Source organism: Drosophila nasuta, chromosome 2L, assembly GCF_023558535.2.
Source record: "Drosophila nasuta strain 15112-1781.00 chromosome 2L, ASM2355853v1, whole genome shotgun sequence".
NCBI lineage: Eukaryota > Metazoa > Arthropoda > Insecta > Diptera > Drosophilidae > Drosophila > Drosophila nasuta.
In genome coordinates this window covers 2,895,407-2,911,936 of record NC_083455.1, presented here as the reverse complement: position 1 = coordinate 2,911,936, position 16,530 = coordinate 2,895,407, and the positions used below count along the sequence as shown (strand labels likewise).

The 16,530-nt window shown below is 36.6% G+C and overlaps 1 protein-coding gene across 3 annotated transcripts in view; it reads left to right on the top strand.

The window, feature by feature from the left end:
• Positions 1-5,861: 5,861 nt before the first annotated feature.
• Positions 5,862-16,530, top strand: part of LOC132783610 (uncharacterized) — a 177,997-nt gene continuing 167,328 nt past the window's right edge. The window contains exons 1-2 of one of the 3 annotated variants that reach the window (XM_060788880.1): positions 5,862-6,373; positions 10,242-10,752. The gene's annotated coding sequence lies outside the window, so the exon portion shown is untranslated. The other 2 variants (XM_060788881.1, XM_060788882.1) reach the window with 2 other exon arrangements.

The following is a 16,530-nucleotide window of genomic DNA, read 5'->3' as shown; positions in this document are numbered from 1 at the left end:
TTAAACAGCCGCTTGAGAATGCAAGTCGTGCAACAGTTGCAAAATATAAGAGTGCAACAAAAACATTTGCAGACTGCAACAAACTGGCACTCCCGTATATAAATCAGGCCAATTAGAAACAGAACTCAAATCGCATCGGACTGTGGTGAATAATTGCATGAATATGCAATGAAAATGTGGCAACAACATTTTTGCATTTTTATTTGCTCCCCAACAATTCATGCTTACCTCACAGCAACTGGCACAAAAGCAAAATATTATTGAGGAATAAATTGATTGTTAAATGGGCTTCAGTAAGGCTGAACAAGGGAACCACAGGCAACGTCGAGTCCATGGATGAAAGGTGCATGAATTTTTGCGATATTAAGCGTTCACTTTTGTATGCATATCTCAAGTAGTTGGCCTGGAGCCATTTAGCCTGCCAGGCAATTAAACTTAATTGGCAATGAGGAGCAAAATGCGAAAGGATTTTTCTCAATACATATATACACTTTTTTCTTTTTTGGTGTACTGCTTTGATTTTTGAAGTGTTGAATGGGGCGCGGCTGGCAAATTGGTTTGATTCAGTCAAAATGGGTTAATTGATATGCAAAAGAGGCAAAGAGAAATCGGGAGAACTATTTCCTATATTGCATACACTTTTAATAATTGCCAAAAAGAAAAGCGCAACGCCAATGTGATTTTACATTTTCTTTGACATTTACTTTTATGTCATTTTATTCAAAGTTACCAATAAAATTTGAAAGAAATATATAAGTTTTAGTAAGTAAGTGATTGAGTTTTCGGTTAATATGTATATAAACGAAAATGCTGGCAAAAGAGAGTAAATGCTTTGAGATAAACATGTTTTTGAATTTACTGTGAAAAATTTTATAATGACTTTCTTTTTTACCCGACTTAAATTTAAATGTAAATTTAATGCTGTAGTCGAGTGTGCTCGTGATCGCAACAAAATTTTTACTTATTCAAGCGACTGTAGCATTCTTAAATGGTTGGCCTAACAATTATGATTACAAATTATTGTATCACATGTTTAACTGTGATTTTAATTTATAATTTATTTATTGTCATTTGGTTTCTCTGTGATCTACAAGAAAATGTTATTTAAAAATACATACTAAATCATTTATTACATTTTTCATAAAACTAATAAAATTTGAAAGAAAAATATAAGTATTAGTAAGTAAGTGATTGAGTTTTCGGTTAATATGTAATAAACGAAAATGCTGGCATAAGAGAGATTAAAATGTTTCTGTGTTTACAGTGAATAAATTTATAATGACTTTCTATTTTACTCGACTTAAATTTAATTGTAAATTTGATGCTACAGTCGAGTGGGCTCGTGATCGCTACAAAATTTTCAAGAATCATAAATACCGTAATTATTCAAGCGACTGTAGTTTTCTTATTTGGGGTACAATTATAATTACTAATTATTTTATGACATGTTTAACAGTGATTTTAATTTATAATTTATTTATAGTCATTTGGTTTTTCTGTGATCTACAAGCAAATTTAATTTAAAAATATATATTAAATCATTTATTTCACATTTCTAGAATGTTTAAATTAGCACTCAAGCTCATTAAAGAATATTTAAGAATAATAGCCAACCCCTTTTACGATGAGTATAATGAGCTTGTACTCGATACAAGTTTTATAGAACGCTCTCAAGTGTTTGCTAATAAATTATTCGCTGTGCACAATTTTGACGCAGCATTTTCGCATTAAGGGCGTGTTAACTGCATTTGACTAATTGCCGAAGCGTCACAAATCGCTGCCAAAAGTTTCGAGTCAGTCCCTGTGATGGCGTCGAGTCGAGTCGAGTCGCGACGCGACGCAGAGCTGCCACACTAGTCAAACCAGCCAAGCAACCAAGCAGCCAAGCAGCCAACTAGGCCGACAGCCAGCCAACGCAGTCAGCCACCATTGTGGCTAATCCAAATAATTGGCATGGGCACTGTCGTTCTTCCCCCGTCCTTGTCCTTGTCGTCATTCGCTATTCCCAACCTCATCCCAGTTCCATTCGCAATTCACATCCCCTTTTACATCCACGTTTCCATCTTCATCTTCGCTCTCATCCTCATCAGCGATGTTAATTACTCATGCTGCTGTCAGGCTATGTTCTATGTCGAAATATACATACCAAGTGTATGAGGATATGTGTATGTGTGTCTCGAAGTACATATGTGTGTGTGTCTGCTGTTCTACACATGTTTGTGCATGTCGTCCCGTCTAATCGCACTGACTAACCTATGTGTACATTGGGTTACTTCATTGTGCTTGCCGCGCCTCGTCGAGACTCGTTTATTTCTTAGTTAAGTTCTTTGATTTGTTGATTTATTTGTTGCTCTCGCTTTGTTGTTATTCCACCATTTTTTTTTTGCTTAATGTGTGTATGTGTATGTGTTTATGCTGACACACTCATCAAGCTTTTGTTTTTAGCCTTCTTTCTGCCTTTTTTGTTGAGGCGTTTTCCTTTCCCATTGTATTTTTCTTTTTTGCTAACTCAGGCATTTTTGTTCGTTTCTTATGGATTTTCGCATGCTCTAACTCTAAAGAGGGTTCCATCAGAGTAGGGATTAACTTATATTAAGGAAGAGATAGCAATTGATTATTGGAATTCCCATTAAACGAAGAATCTTCGATGTCAAAAGTATAAAGACCGTAATGCTTAATTATCGTTATTGATTCTATGTTTCATTAAATGCCATCGGGGAATTAATATCGACATCATTATGAAACACTAACGTTGATCATTAGAAAGAAAATATTACTATAGGCATTTGAAGGTACTCTTTAGAAGTGTAGCTGAAACATAATCAGACATTATTATTTCTTTGAAGAGCTTTGTATTATATGATTTGAACAATCACGAAATTTTGTGGACTAAGCAATATTTTTGTTAAGGACAAATTTCTGATATACTTCTTTGATGCTTATTCCGTAATTATAAGGTTTTCTTTTCTTTTGGTAAATACTCGAAAAGAGATTGAGTGTGTGTACTGAATAGAACCTTGACTTTATTGCGTTTGCAATGACGGCTTCTTGAAATTTGCTACACTTTTGGTTTTCCTTGTGTCTATCTTGTTTATTTTGGCTATTGTTGCTGATGAAATTAATTGTTTGCATGTGCACATGTATTTAGTACATACAACACATACATACATATGTGTGTATAAGTGGGCGAGTGTGTGTGCGTGTGAAAGTGTGCGAGAAAGTGCTGGGAAAGCACTTAAGCAAAAATAAAAGTTGCAAGTTAATTATTTCATTAATTAGGCGCCTAGACTGATGATGTTGATTGATACGCAGAGCATGCAAAAGTGTTGAAAGTGCTGCGGGCTTCATATTCTGAGCCGGCATTGTAGACTTGTGCGCATCTCCTCCCCCCTTCGCCATCATCCACATAACTAGTTCTTCCTTCTGCATTCATATTAAATTGGAAACGTTCTTCTCTTGTCACTTTTTGCCTGGCCTTGTTCTCTCTGTCCTTGAGCGTACTCTTTTTTTGCCAGTGTTGTAAAATGCGTTCAAGTGCGCAACGTGTTTCATGACGTCTTTATGTGATTTTTATACCCGCTAACCAATGGGGAAGAAGGGTATTATAACTTTGTGCCGGCAGGAAACGTATGTAACAGGCAGAAGGAGGCATCTCCGACCTTATAAAGTATATATGTTCCTGATAGACGATACGATATAGCCATGCACGTCTTTCTGTCCGTCCGTCTGTATGAACATCTAGATCTCAGAGACTATAAGAGATAGAGATATAATTTTTTCTCGACAGCACTTGTAATGCGCGAACACAGTTAAAGTTTGTTTCAAATTTTTAACACGACCACTGCCTCGACCGTAAATTGATAAAAAATAATAAGGGAATAATAACTAAAGTGTTTATGATACCTGTGCAGTCAATTTGGTATATTAATAAATACACAAAATATGGTCTCCAGCATATTTTAGAATCTTTGTGGTATATTATTTGGTATATTATAGAATAATACCGTACTGTTTCGCTTTTTTCAATATTGGTAGTAGGTATCTCACAGTCGAGTCCGCTCGACTATAACTTTTTTCTTGTTTCTTCTTTTCGCGTGGTTCTTTTTATCACTTCGTCTGTATTGCGGTTTGTTTTTATTAAATTTTCCACAACTAGTAAACGCATACAAACACACTCTCTCACACACACACACAGTCGCACATACACATGTACAATTGGATTTAATGTGCTCGAGCGGTTGCCAGTCCTTTCACTGTCTGTCGCTTTAATAAAAGAAATCTGTCAAACTCAAACGCTCGTAAATGTCGTAAACCCCGATACCCTAACCCCAAGCGTTCTGCCCCTATTGTATATGTCTATGCTGTTTCGTAACTGTTTGCTGCCCTTTTACACCCACCCACCTCTTGTGTTAGCTAATCATATTGTGTGCTCAAATCAAATTTTTCAATTCAATGAATTTGTGTATAGTTCTTCTTTTAGAAAATCGATTCAATATCTTCGTTGCTATAAAAGTGAATCTAAGGAATGTAATAAATTCGGGAGTATCCAATAAAATATTTAGTTCAAACATCTTACAAGTTTATTTTTTGTTAAATATTAATTCACTTATATTTATATTTGTTTATATTCTTATTATTTATTTATTAAAATTAGTTTGCAAGGCAACTAAAGTTAGTAAATTAATAAAATCAGAGAAAATATCTAAAACTTGTTGTTATGCATCCATATTTATGTTATTGTCCAAGTAATGCTGCAACAAAAGGCTATGGAAAGCCTTTTAATGCGAAGTTGACCCCATCGTTTGGTCAGTTTGGTCTTTGGATTCACTGATTGTGAGCTGCTGTTGGAGTGCCTAAATTCAGATGAAAATCCAAGATGAAAGCAAAGTCTGAAACAGAAGAGCAGCTTGAGTATCAGCATTGGGCACGCATGATAATCGGAAAATGCCTTCATATCAGTTGAAGCGGTAAATTCATATACGAATGACAAGTCAGCAATTTTATTTGATTGTAGTCTAGGTGGACGAGTGAAAGATGAACAGGTGTGCGGACAGTAAGCAGCCTAGGGCGATGGCTATCGTTACGATTTTATTGGTCGAATGATTTTCGGTTGAGCATTTGTTGATACACCCATAAACATATTGATTTAATTTGCAGCTTAAATTGACGGGTTTCTTTAACGGATTATTGGTAATACGATCGGCTTTGTCTTGGTAACCGGAACAAGCAGGCCATTAAATTGATGCTTAAGAGCGACCGCAGGCGAACAGTGCATCTGAAAAGTATGCAACAAATATCCGCAGAATGCGCAATGCAACAAATATATTTGTAAACCAAGTCAAAGACAAAAACCAAAGCGTTGCAAGCTCTTAAAAAAAAAAAAAAAAAAGTTAACAAAAGCAAAACAGAAAATCAGAAAGTAATCCACAAAACCGGCATCGCATATGCGGCATTGACAATGTGATGAGAGGCAACCCATACACACACACACGCACACTCAAACAAACACGCACATGCTGGGCAAACAGAGTGGATATTGACCCAGTGAACGAGTAAGGAACATACCGGTCTGTGAAAGTGGAACATATTGCGAGATGCGTTCCACTTACTCTGAATGCTGTATCTGCAAAAGAGAGAGAGTCTCTCTTTGCCCAGCATCCGGACATTGCCGAAGCCTACAGCTGACAGCAGACACGAAGTGTAGTTCGGCAACTCAGAAGACCTTCGGCTGCATAACAGACCTGTTCTTTTGCGATTGTGGTACATGCTGTTGCGCTTGGGCGCTGCGTATCGGCATCTGTAGGCGACAGTTGCCGACATTTGGGCGCTGCTGTCCGCGTTCAGTTGTTTCGTGTCTGTCTACGCGTGCGGTTATCAGTTCAAACAATTGTCGCGTGCGATATTTTGTGAGAAAAGCTCAAGAATTTTCACGTGATTTTGACGAGAATTTCAATATCAATTAACATCGCTTCACTGTGCCACCGAGTGTACTATGATTGTGTGTTTGTGCAGCTAAATCGTTAGCCTAATAGTGAAAGGCAACTTCAAGAAAAATCGCATATGCAAATATTGAAATTGAAACAGCAGCGATTCGCTTTGTCTCGCAGTGCGCATTTCGCATTTCCGCTTATCGCGCGCCACTCTACGGTGACTCTGACCTAACTCAAGTGAATGCTGGCTGCTATAAGTTTTGTTGACGCGTGACACATACGCCACGTACTTCTCGGGGCTCTGCGGTCGTTTTACCTCAACCTTAAAATCTTTTCCCATGGCGCTTTGGCTCATTTTGCCTAAATTGCTTGCCACTGATTTGTGAATTGTGATAAGACTTAAAACCAATCATAGTAGCTGAAAACGTATATTTCCCAGACAGGTACTATTCTAAGAAAGCCAAATACTATTTTATTGTAATTATATGAATTCCTCAGAAAATAGAACTAAAATGTCCTTTAAAAACGTTGGCTTTTTAAATCCTATTTAATGATTTTAAGTGCAAACTTCTTTTATTTTTGACGCTGTCATATTGGGAATTCAATTCAGACATAATTTAATAATTTAATTTCCGCTCATTTTTAAGAATGTACTCTCGATTGAGCTGTCGGCTGGGCTCAGCGTGACTGCCATTTAATAATATGATTTCATTATTTATCACTTTATCTTTTCTCTTTTTTTGTGATAATTCTCGACAATCTTTTGCCTGCAATATAATGAATAAATTTATTGCAAGAAAAGCTTTTGATAATTACGTATATCATTTGTCATCATGATTTAGCACTTCGGCTTTGGCCTTTTCAATAAGTGTGCTTCATTAGTTAGACATCCACGGGGGGCAGGTCTTTCAGGTCCTTTTATATTGTTGTTCAGCTTCCAGCTTGTAAGGAAAGACAGGACAGATGGAATGTTTTTTTATTGATGGTGTATATTTACATTAATAATTTAATAATATAAAGATATTTATGTATCTTTAACAGTGACAGAAAATTGTGTAACAACACCCAAGTGAATCAAATAATGCGTAGTGATTAATAACAAATACTGAAATTAAAGTCGGCAATTAATTATGCCAACTAAAAAGTTACTCTAGTTGAAAGCAGGTCGCATAGTTTACTCCTTCCAGATGTACTGAACAATCAAGTGCACTAAACATTAATCCACGACTAATTGGAATTGTGTACTTTAGCAATTATCAGACAACGGGTTACTCTTCGCATCTTCGGTTGCTCGCGATGCTTCGCCCTTCTTTCGAAAGTGGAAGTAATTAAATACTTGCACAAAAGTGCGACGCAGACACTGCAGAAGAGCGAGGAGCAAGGGAGAACGACTTCATGCCATACTGTTTGAATTTTTAATTAAAAACAACAACAAGATGTTAGCGAAAAGCGTGCGTGGACTCAACCTCAACCTCAAGCTGCTCAACCTCATGCAAGTCATGTCTAAGGGTTGCAGGAAAGGCAGAGCGAAGAGAAGGGCAAAAGTCAAAGCGCTCTAATTAATTTACTGAATAAACAAATGCTTAAGCAGCATTGTTACGAAATGCTATTAAACTTGACCTAAAAATGCCCCCAAAAAATGTTTGTTTGCTCAAAGAGGTTACAGAAGCCGCACACAAGTCAAAGAACTTTTCTTCAAGGTGCAACACATGCAGCCTGCTTGTGTGCGTGTGTGTGTGTGTGTGTGTTGTTTGCATTTTGCATTAGCATAATTAAAATCCAACACATAGCCTAACGGCAAACACACTGCGTGCATGTCGACGTGCAGTGTGTTGCTATTAACTGGGCTGCTAAAGTCAACATAGGCGCAACTTGACCCACGGGCTCTGCGACCGCAAAGTATGCAACAAACTCTATTACATATGGCACCAAGCACCCACACACACACACTTACTTATTCAGGCACACACACACACACAAACGTGTATATCCTTGAACTTTATTGTTTGCACATCAGCGGTTTGCCAAAGCTCTGTGCGTGCTGCGTTTTGAGCACTTCCAGGCCTCCTCAGAGCCGCCCATGCCCACGCCCTCTTTTATGTGTTTCCCTGCGCGTGTATGAGTGTGCGAGTGTGTATGTGTGCTTGTACTTTTTTATTGCATGCTGTCAGGCGCAGCAACATATCGGTTTACCATTGAAAAATATATGCTCGCATTTTTCAGACAGTTTTCACAAAATTGTACAGAAAGTTATTTTATTTTTTTACTTTGTTTATTTTTTTTTACTTTTTTTGCCTCACAGTCTTCATTTGGGCTGCAGGGCATGGCATATATTTATTATTTTCACCATTTTTTTCTATCTTTTATTTTCTGAGTGCCTTGCGACAAATCTTTTAATATTATGCAGAGACCAAGAGGTGTGAGTTTATCTTGTGTAACCCAGTGAAGGAATAGTATTTTGCAAATATGATGATCAATTTATGTAGCAATTATATTTCGTATGACAGCGTTTACCATCACTTTAATTTGTGCTGTTCATTTAGAATTGCAAATTCAATAAATTACATATTTTGTTTCCATTATTAACGTATATTGTGTGATTATAAGTTGCTCATTAAATTATGCTTGCGCGAAGTACAAATTTACAGTTTAATAGATTATTTAATTTTTTACAGAACGTTGTCATGCATAATTAAAGAGTTTCTATTAATTTCAAAATGATTTAACTCAAGGGTATAAATGTTAGGTGTATTTGATTTACATTTCTAAGTTATTATTCTTTGTAATTAAACTTTTTAAAAAAGTTATTTACTAACGTTTCTATTTGGTCGATTGGTTTATCGAATATCGAATATCCAATATTAACATTATCAATTTAACAACTTTATGTCAACGCAAACTCAATTCCATCTATTACAAGATGATTGCATTTCGAATCGAATATTCGAGACTTGGACATTTGCTTTGATTGCTTTCAATTGATTATGAGCACAGTTGAATAGATGCTAAATCAAAACTAAATCCAATTGCCTGCCAATTTGATATGAAGCTCAGTTTTCCCTGCCTCTTCTCCCAATGCGCATTAGAATAACTCTGGCTTTTCTCATTTTTCCAATATGTCATTTGCCGCTTGCCGTTTGCTTTTTGCTTTCTGCTGTTGTGATACAGTTTTCTGTGTGCCAGCTTTAACACATAACTCGACATACACGCACATTGGGAATGCGTTCGTTTTCATTTTCAATGCTTTGCCATAAGTTTCCGGCGAATATACTTATTTTTGTTATGTTGTTTTTGTACTTGTGGCATACAGCTGTTTGAAGTTGCTGCACGTTTGTGGAGTGTTTTATGTGCAACACACTTGTGCGCAGGCAGCTCTTGCACCTTAAAATAATGCCACAGCTAGCATAACTATAGGGTCGTATAGTTCTTTTAGTTGGAGTCATCTCAAGGTGGGAGAAACGCGGATAACTAAACGCGGTGGACTGCTTTATACTCTGTTGAATTTAAGTTAACAAAACAGATACACATTTTATTATGTTTCATTTTTCGCAATATAACTTTTTAGCTGTGGACTGCTTAATACTCTTTTGAATTTAAATAAAACTGATTAAAGACAAATTTGTATTATGTTTTATTATGTTTCACTTTTCGCTATTTCGCAATGTTACTTATTAACCTCGATTACGCACATTTTGTTATCGATATTTTAGTTTCTTCTTCTCTTCGTCTCTTATCGATATTTGTTTATTTCAAGTGTTGTGTATTTTGTAATGATAACTTATTTTAAGTGCTGAACTGCACAGATAATTTAGTCTAAGTGTTGTACAGTGAATAAAGATAAAATAACAGTAATTAAGCAACTCTACAATAGCGTAATTTAATAAAGAGGATATAATTTTTTTTAGTTGTTTACAAAATGAGTTCAATAAGCATTAAATCGAGTTGTTTATAGTATAGGGTATATTTTGGGGGAATATTGTTTACTTCTTATTTGTTTATGTCCTAGCAGCAGGATAGTATAGCGCTTAGCCTGGTTTACTTTCAAGTAACCGGAACACTGTGAAGGCGTACGTCAATGTATGTTTGCTTGGGTATGTTTACAAATATTTTTTATTTATTTAAGTCACCTTGCACTAGTAACCATTTGTTGTTTATTTGCGGCGAAAGTTTGTTGGCTGGTTTGCCGAAAGTTAAAATTGCTGGAATTGTCCAGGTTATGCATTCACAAATGAAAGAACAACACCAACAACAAGTAACTATAACTGAAACTATGTAACTTTTCTCTTTTTCCCTTTTTGTTTTTTTTTGCAGTTGAGCCCGCGGATGTGAGAGCTGCCTAAAAACTGTGGAGTGGTTTAACAAATATGTAAACAAAATAGCGTAGCTTATTAAAACACGCTTAGTAATATGGCAAAGCACCCGAAAGCAGAACACAAATGTAACAAAAATTAAATGAAATACGTGCGGGCAAAAGAAAAATACCGAAAATGTGTATGAAAATTTAAGCAGTGAGCCAACAAGAAGCAGAAAGAAAACACAAAAAGGCAAAACAGTGGCGAAAATTGTGCGAAACAATTTATATGAAAAGCAAACAGGCGGCTGTGCCAGCTGCTGTTTAAGCAAATACAAAGTTACGGCTTCGGCTGCGCGAGTGTGAGTTCGTGTGTGCGTGTGTATGCGTGTGTGTGACTTTTCGTGGTGTCCACAGTGCGACGGGTACTTCATAATTACAGTAAGGCACAAAGTGGCGATTGTGTTTTTTGGGCTATCGTTAGCGAATCCGGCTGCGTATACGTAATGTTGTGGATGGCGAATGCTTAATGTGAGTACTAGACCAACTTTATACTCTAGCTTATTTATTTTTGTACATACTAGCTTATTTTGTTGTAGAGTTTCAAATGCTGAGTCTACCACACTTTTATCGTGGGAACTCTGCAATGTGTGTGGAAGTGTTTCATAGCGAATTCGCTGAAATTGACTTTACAAGCAGCGGGGAAAACCCAGTGGGAAATTAAGCAAGCAATCTACTACAGTTTTGAAATGTTTAGTTTGTTTATCAACTAAAATACCAACTGCACAATAACAAAAAAGTCTAGCTTTTATTCATATTTATATATTTTTTGGGGAGGCGCCAATAATTAATTAGCTGAATAGTATTGTTTAATAATGAAACGATTAAAATTGAGTTATACAGCTATTTGAACACAAACAGCTTTGGGGTTCTTGAATGAAACAGCTTTTGTTTACTTTGAATAGTTTACCGGCAGCAAATGCAAACCCGTTCAAATATTCCCTTACAATAATTGATTGGGTTCTTAGTCGATTGGCCTTTATTATGTGCAAAAATTAGCTAAATGCCGTTCGACCCTTGTCAGAGATCATGTCAAGCAATTTTTCACGTCCTGTTCCTGGCCTGATTCCTTAAGACCCCAATTTCCCATCAATGGAAAATTTTTATGCACACAATAATAAGTACAAAACAAACATTGGTAAAAGCCATGAAAACCGGGACCGAAAAGGAAAAAAAAAATTAAAGTTCGCTTTTGGCAAAGCGGAAAATTAATTATTAACTCCAAGAGAGGCCCGACTCATGGCTATAGCGAAAAATTAAAGACAAGTGAATGGACAGGCAGCGAAATGGGCAAAACGGAAAAGTTTTTCGGATCCCATTTAGTTTTTCTTGGGTAATTTTCATTGCGTCTTTCTGTTGTTGTGTTGTGCGTTTGAAATGTTTTACGTTTTTATTTGTCATTCATTGCTGCAAAGTTTTGTCGTTTTATTCTTCAAGTTGTTGTTGATATTATTACTCTTGTTGGTTGCGATGCGGGCTTTTCACAGGCGACGTTATCTTCGTCGTCTTTGTCTTTTTGGCCACACTCGCTAAAGAGAGCCAGCAATGTTGACAGCAGAGTGGCGGGGAGGCGGAATGGAGAAGCGAATGGCAAGCAGACAGACACTGTTAGTTTGGCAACGAAAATTGCAAGTAAGTTGAGGCAAGGCATACAGAATGGCAAAAGAAATCAGCTTTGAGCGCAAAATGAGGCAATAAAGATTTATCTCGCAAAGTACGCCAAAGCACACCACGAAAAAACACGAAATAACAAAAAAAAAAACGAAAAACGAAAAATAAAAAAAATAGACAGGAGCCAATGCAGCAGATTTGTCAAGGATTTGCAACTGACAATTTATGTTAGCCGTTGGCTTTACATTTCCCCCTCTCCGTTCAGTCATTGCCTTGCTTACAGCCACAGCAAACAATGAAATAGTACATTGATTTTTTAAGAAATACTTGCACGTATGCAAATGTGAGCGTGTGTTGCTTGCCCTGTCTTAATGTTATTGTGTGCTGTGCGTATATAATTGTAATCTATGCCACATGCAACATGCATAAATTTTAATTAAATCGTCTGCAGAGCAAGCGAATTGGTCTAGTTGTCCTAACATACGAGTGTAATAAAAACAAGTAAGAAAGCTACAGTCAGAGTGTGCTTGACTTGGAGATACCCGCTACCCTTGTTTAATAAAAGGAAAAGAGTACCAAATTAATATACTGAAAAATACTGAAATATACCAATAGCTAAATTTGGAATATTGATATAGTGATACATTCAAAATATACTAGATTTTCAGCTAAATATACTGGCGGATCAAAGTTATAATACCCTTCTACCGTAGGGGTAGCGGGTGTATCAGATTGGAGCTGCAGTTATAGCGACTATAATGTACCCTAAATGGCGATACAAAGATGTCGAACTGAATGTGAAAATAAATCTGTCTTTTTTTTTAGAGCAAGCTGATAAAAATGAAATTTATTTTGCTAATGTTTTCGTTAGACAAAATGTAGAATTTAGCGTGCTTCAAGAATTTATCAGTTGTCACGCCATGTGAATGCTGTCTGTTTTCTCATTCGCATTCGCTTTCTCTTTCACTAGCACTGCTCTCTGCTTTTTTTGTTCAATTATTTTCTGCATAAAAATATGATTTTTAAATGCATTTGACATTTAGGCCTTGACATCCTTTGGCGTCCGCACAGTGTGCGTTAGAAAATGACATAGAGATAAACTGTGTTTGTTCCCATTCCCTCACTTCCTCACTCTTCCTCACTCCGACCTTAACCACACACATTTTGCACATGCGGCGACATTAAAAAGAGCTTTTATCTAAACAAAGGCCAGGTTGCTTTATAGTGTGTATTTGCATTGAAATTTTATTTACCATCTTCAAATATTTGCCAGCTGTTGCAAATTTGCAAAAATGGAAAGTGAGTTGTTCGTTATACACTTCACGGAAATAACCGATGCGCTACAAAGCATATCAAGTCTGAAAAGAAATAGCTGAGCTTTAATTTTTCTTAATTTTCAATTTTTGAGTATGAGTAAAATCAAGTTTAGAGACCATTAATTTTAAGTAAAGCAGAGAATTGAGATTGATGGTCGATAATTAGAGGAGCATTTTTAAATATCGAAAATATATAATAATATAACAAAACATTAGGGTATTTACTTTTCGAAAATATGACTATTTGTTGGAAAAATCTGTTTGTGAGGTGTTGCTTGAATAGTTTTTGAACATGCTGAGCATTTTGTTGCAACTTTCAATTACGCACTTAATTTCATTTTAAATATTAAATTCTGGAAACAGCTGGTCGTTTTACTTATCTTCCAAAAGTTGTGCAAAGTACGCACAAATATGATGTGGGGACTAGGATAGTTTTGTGACTTGACAGCATTGAGGCAAACTTTTGGTACAAGAACTTCTAGCCAATTGCCGAAGCAGTTGAAAAGTTGCTGTTCTACCAACTTTGTTTCCGAAGACTTCTCTCAGACACTTGACGTCACAACAATTTTCAATTTCAATTACAATTACAATTGTGCGCCTAACCTCAGTGGCACCTTTGAGTTCGTCGTCGCTGTTGTTGTCGTTGTCATTGTCGTGGTCCTCTGCATTGCTGGTTAGAGTCCAATCAAAGGCCCAACAAAGAAGTGCTACAATCTGGCACTCCAAAGAGTGTGTGTACGCTACCAGATTTGCCAGTTGAACTCGTATTCATGCCGCACTGTGTCAGTAGGATTTCGTATTCATTTCGTATTCGAAAGTATTTGCAATGAGTGGTATCCTGCTGACTGCTGTTCGCTGAATTCTTGTGGATTCACATGAAAACAAGCTTTGTTGTCTCTTTCACTCTCACTCCAAAGCTTTCCCTTACTTTTCTGCTATATAAGTGCTGCTTTGCTTTGTATCTATCAGTCGGTTTAGGAGAGCATCGACTTTGTGCTTTAAATTCCCCTCAAATTGTGCAAGCTTTGCTGAAAGTCACCAGTAAATCAACATTCCTGGAAATACCTAAAAGTAGCTCATAAATTATATATATGCAATACATGCTTAAATATGACAAGTTTAGTGTTTTGATACTGTCAAAAGTCAAGGCTAAAAACGTTATGCGATCAGTATGTGGGTAGCGAAATAGAACATAAATAAAATAAAGCAAAGGTTGCTTTACAGATAAATAACAGTGGGTCAAATCGTTCAGTTGAGACTGGCAGACTACAAATACCTGAAGGTTTTTGATTAAACTATACATAAACTGAAGAATAATAACTAGGGTTATCCTTAGTAACATGTTAGATTTACATTTCGAGTCTACTCTACAATCAATAAATTCAATATGGTTAATAAGATTTTGTCAGTTTAGTTAGTTTATGTGATTAGGGAATACGAATGCACACATTTAAAAATAAATTATTGAAAACTGGAATGTAATAAACAATTATTTTTACCACTATCCATTCTTGTAGTGTATACAAACAAATCAGACGAGATGTAAGCCCGAAAAGGGAAAATATTTTGGCACAGCAAAATTAAAGCAAACGCCAATTTATTTGCGGCTTGTGTTCTATGGGCTGCGTCCTAAAGATAAAAACGTGACCGCGAAAACATAAAATATAAACAAAAAAAGAAAAGAAGGAAATGTAGAGCCGAAGCGAGCCAAATGAAAATGAGAGGCGACAGTCGAGGAGTCGTCGGATGCTTTAATAGGCCGCGCTTAGCATAAGCAGCTAAGGAGACAAAAGTGAGAGAGGAAGCGGGTGAAAAAATGTGGCATACTTTGTGGCGCTTGTCAGCTGCAAGTGGCGCCATAAATCAAAGAGCGACAGCCGAGCCAAGCGAAAAAGCGAATAGCGAACAGAGAACAGCGAACAAGCGAGTGGGAACAGACCACAAACAAAAGTCAAGTCAAAGGCGAAGCCACAACTTGAAAGCAATTTTAGTTTTAATGTGACCGTTTGGCATCAAACGGGAATCCTAGTTCATTTTGGTCAAAGCGGAAAGGCAGCCCTCAAGTTGGGAGTGGCCAAAACGCGTTGCGAATTATTGATGCCTCATCGCTGATTGCTTTGCGTTTGAGCCATTTGACACAAGTGTTGTTCCATTTCCTTTGCCCATTCCCCTCTCTCATTCCATCCAGCTTAATCCCTCTCCACTCTCTCCACCCTCTCCACCTCCACATGAAAGTCCTCGTCTATTCGGTACGCTCTTGGGCATAACTAAGTGAAGTTATTTGGTATTTCCATCGTGTACTCAACCCGCAGACACACACATATACACACACACCCTCACAATACCAGGTCTAACCTCTCCTGCCCCATGTAGATTGTTGTTAGTACATTTTTTCCCCCATTTTTTACGTATTTCTTTGGAGCACGGAGTGTCGCTTTGGTGAAATTTCAGTGCACACATTGTCAGCATCTCAATTTGGGGGCTGAGTTCGACGTTCCATCGTAACCTCATCGAGGGTGCTATGTTTTCTTTGCGCGCAATGCTCACATTAGCGGGATTTTTTCCGATATCTGTGCGCAAAATATAGCAAAACAATAAACGTTACAACAATTGCGGCTGCTTCTAATCGCGTCGAGCCGACTAAAATATTTGACAGCTTATCCTAAGTGCTTTGTGTGGTTTGCTTAACGAAACACAGCATTCTGCAAGCCAAGCTTTTTAAATATTTCAGCTTGACTTAGTTAGTTAAAGATTCAATTTTAACCAGGAATTTAATCGAATAAATACTGAATTAGGTGTTTATTAAATAGATAAATATTGACATTTTCATTAGATTATCGTATACCATTCAAAATATTTGTTGTTCATTCTTATATACGAATTTTTTTAAGAATCATCAATGTCGAATTTCGATACTGCATAAATTTTAAAAACGAATTGTTGCAGCATGAGTTTTTATACCTGGTAGGTGATCTGGTGAGAATCTGGTATATTTGGCAAACTATGGTATACTTTAAATGTTGTAGTATATATAAATATTTAAAAATTTGATATACAACCTTCGGCATATTTCAGTATTTTTGTGGTATATTAATTTGCTATATTGCGGGTTTCTCATAGCACACTCGACTGTAGCTTTCTTATTTCGTTTCTCGTTTCTTTTGGAATTGACCTTGGGTCTTTTCCTAGAGCAAATGAATCTTCTGCTCGGAGTGATTTAAAAGGCGAATATCAAGTGTTTTATTTAAAACTCTTCATTTATAAGTAAAAATGTGTAAGAACTGAAATTATTTAAGAATAAGAAACTTTGAAAACTCTTTTT